Raw genomic sequence first — 4,364 nt, 5'->3', positions numbered from 1 at the left:
TTACTATGTTGGCGTGGTATGTCACCGCATCGTTATTCTGTCATTTCCGTGTTTTTTTCATTCACTACAGACTATATACAGCGTCGTGCGAGAACTGGTGCTAGCAGTATTTGTATAAAAATAGGCTTGACGGTACGGTCTGAACGGCGAAGCAATATGTTGTATCGATATTGACACCCTTAACATTCTGTTTCAAGGCGCGATAACTACGAAGAAAGGTGAACACAGAAATGTTGAATTGATTTGTTTCTATGTTGCGTGTATATTTTGAAATCGTAACAGTTGTATCCCATACATGTGTCACAGTTGAGGGACTGTGCATGTATGCACAAACATAATTCTTATTACGATACTCCCTTTGGAATTGTGGGACTGTGATATAACATTACACTAGTAGACTATCTCTACTATAAAACAAAACAAGAACGCGTGAATCTCTGTAACATAGCCAACGCAACGTTAATTTTTTTTATTGGAAGGCAAAATTTAGCGCTAACGGTTAGCAGCTAGCGGTTAACGGTACACTACTCATATGCATAGAGTAAGGCATGCATATCCCGTAAGTAATCGAATGCTGTCATGATGGCTCGCCCTGTATTTAGAGAACAGATTGTATTGTTGCAGCTACTTAACATAAAAAAGTAATAAATTGGTACTGCTATACGACATCTTGCATCCAATTGCAGTTTTAGTTACTTCCGGTGTACCGCAGTGATCTCTGTTGGGTTTCTTTTTGTTTAACTCTTCATTTTTAAATGCGACTCGTTGGTTTATGATTACGATCCAAAGCTTTATAAGATAATAGGCCATGCAAATGTTGTTATCGAATTGCAAGATGATATTTACTTTTCAGAAATTTGATAAAAGGCAAGAGCCCTCATCACAGTCTTATATGCTACGGTGTTATGTCAAACGTATTTTTGTTCTCAGATTTTTATGTTCAATGCATGGTTTTAGAATAAGAATGAAGAGTATAAATGAATAAATGAATAAACAAACAAACAAACAAACAAATAATAAATAAATAAATAAATAAATAAATAAATAAATAAATAAATAAATAAATAAATAAATAAATAAATAAATAACATATCTACTTATTTATTTAAAATAAACTTCTCTAAATAAGAAATTGTTGTCAAGAATATGTACTACTTCTTAGAGAAACAATCTACACTTTTTATACGGTCGTGTAGTGATTGGATAAGTACATTTGGATAATATTTGATAACCATTCCCAATACGCAGTATTACAAGTCGATTATTTTATAAAAAACAACATTTTATTATATACGGCAGAGAAGCCACTAGGGTTACGCGTTTTAATAGAATTGAAAATGAATCCGTACACAGCTCAGTTTTTCCAATCTTTTTTTTCGTATCACTACGTAGACGGGCTTTCAGATTTAAAACCCCTCATTTTAGCGGGATTGCATATCAATTTCCCCATTTTGATTTCAGAGTATGTTTGTCACACGTAATCGCACGTAAATCTGGAGTATCAGAAAACGAATGCCATTGTGAAATGATGATGAGTTTAGATTCAGAAGGAAAGAAAAAAAAACGAAAAAAAAGTCAATTTAAAATAAATGTGGACGCCGGAGCAAGCTGCTGCGATTTGCTTAAAACTCAGTAGTTTTATAACAAGGTTGTTAAGGGTCAGTTTACATAATACTGTCCTCCAGGATTTCGTGATTAACCAACGCCACATATACGCCTAATAATAATAATAACCACAATTATTTCTTTTCTCAATTTTAACCAACTTATTTAGTCGCAGGAAACCACGGTACTATATAGACTAATTATTGTTTAAATTATTTCCAATCAACGTTAATTGGCTCCCCACTCATATGATTCATATTTTTGATATAACATTATAATAAGCACAGATATGCTGAATAAGAAATATGACAAACAATGAAAAACAAATAACAACCTCAAACATGGTAATACTGACTTTTGAAGTGTTTGAATTGTGTAGTGAACGTGCAGCGCCATTGCATAACTCAATAGAGTTCATTTAAATAATACAATTTGAAATTGTACATGTTCATTTCATTTCAATTTGATCAAGTCGATAAACTTTGTTATTACTAATTAATGAAAATGCACTTATTACTTCTCCTTTAATATATCAGTAGATTTCCACTAACATAATGTATGTAATTTATAGCATATATAACCATGTATTGCTGAAATATCAACGACACAAGCTTGACTATGCATGATACCACTTTTGCTTTTTGCTAATGCAAAAGTTATTTTGCATATAAGATTAGTGCAGCTCCAATTCAGAGAACCAGGAAACTGTGTAGTTTATGCCTAAACTGAATATATGTGGGCGAAACTAAATGCATTTCTCGCCTCTTGATATGCACATCAAGACGGTGTATCTGTCTGTACTGACTGACTCGCTCATCAACTCTTCACTTGGATAGTACGAACATCATTCCAAGTGCTGTTAATTCCAACAGAAAAATCACACACTTCATTAGCCAGTCTGATAGCTTGTTGGGAAAGACAATATTTACATGACCAGTCTGTCTATATCCATTTAAGCCAATTTCATTGATATCAAACATTTGTTATTAGAGATAAATATGTAACGAACATATGAGTGACTCATAATATTGCGATAATAAACTCATCATATGCATTTATTTCACGGCTATTTTCACAGTAGAAACTAACATTGCAATAATAATACTTGAAATTGCGTATCCAAAGCTTCAATCGCATTTTTCCCATTTGAACATAGGGGCAGCAGAGTTTTACTATCAGTGTATAGCAAGTGATTAATTTATTTTTGAGTCGTCTTATATTTACGGTTAGAGTGACATACGGATGTTTTAACACAAGGTTACGGCAATTCAACTAGCTTCACACTTCACATGAAATATCGGCAGGCTGGGGAACTGTGCAAAACTCGTGCATTTATTTAGTCAGAATGGGTGTTAAATTAGAAACACTTTAAAAAGAAACTGCATTTGTAGTTTTCGATAGTAGCTATTTGGGTATATCGCCTCTGTGCATACATGCATTTACATTTCTTTGCTGTTGCTGTGAAAGTGAAGCGTGTATCAATAATTAAATAGAGTGTCGTGACGAGGCAAGGCCTTTGCCGTGACCGTTAGTATGAACTTGCCGTGATCGTGTGTTTGAACTTGCCGTGAACGTGAATTTGATTCGCGTGTTGCAAGGTGTAATGTATAATAACCTATAATTATAATAATATACCTAAATATGAAATGACAATTACTACACTCGATTAGTCAATTTTATTTTATGGGTCGTAAATATATGCGAATACTCTATGTCATTTTGTTTTGTTGATTGTAATCTATATGAACGTATACTATCCTATTTTCACACAGAACACCGTTTCCTTACAGTTTCATCACCCGAAGTTAACATATAATGACATGGAATGTAAATTTAGTAGCGCCTTCATAAATCTAACGGTAAAAATGTCAAGCGGCAAGGTAAAGCAGGGAAACGGAAACGAATACGAATAGCCGAACGAATGTCAGGAGGCTAATGACAATTTTTAAAATTAATGACCCGGTATGAAAAGTCCACCTGTCTGGATGGCCAATATAGACACGTGTGCCTGTATATGACAATATTCTTTCAACAGTTTGTTGTCATAGAAACCATATCAGAATCTCCTTCTAAAGTATCACAAAAAAATCAATTTACAGACAATGTTCAATTATCATCCCTCCCCAAAAACACTATTTAATATTCTATGGTAATCATATCCAGATTTTGTTTACAAAATCCGCCTCGTAACTATTCGAGTAATTCGAGTAATATTCGAGTAAAAGGGACATTTTATATTATAACATCTTGTGGTAACAAGCTTGCCTGATTTGAACAAACTCATTCATGCCCATAACACAATCTTTTTAAGAAATAAAATTCCAATCAAGAAAAGAATCCAATCGGGACTTCATTTCTAATCCGTGTGGATTAATCATTTTCTGCCCTGGGAATACCTTGCGGATGGGCTAGTGTGCATCCTTACAGTTGCTTAATGAGACAGAACAAAAACAAATCATAAAATAAAAAAAAAATAAACCGAAAAATCTGACACAGACTAACCGGGATTCGGCTCGTGTGTGTGGTTCCGATCAACACTCGTTTCAACACACCTGTACAAGCAAAAATATCATATCATATGATAATTTCATTATATTTTTAACCCCCTTATTTATATTAACTTTCAGCCAATTTTACTATTTTCTAGAAATGAACAATAAATTGAAGGTAAATAGACTTCTGTTGCACGAAATATTTTACATCTTAAAGACATCAAAACATGACTATACAAATATGAAGAAATGACAAATGTCATTCGT

Source organism: Saccoglossus kowalevskii, chromosome 3 (genome assembly GCF_978046115.1).
Source record: "Saccoglossus kowalevskii chromosome 3, keSacKowa6.1, whole genome shotgun sequence".
Taxonomy (NCBI): domain Eukaryota; kingdom Metazoa; phylum Hemichordata; class Enteropneusta; family Harrimaniidae; genus Saccoglossus; species Saccoglossus kowalevskii.
This window is presented reverse-complemented; position numbering follows the sequence as displayed.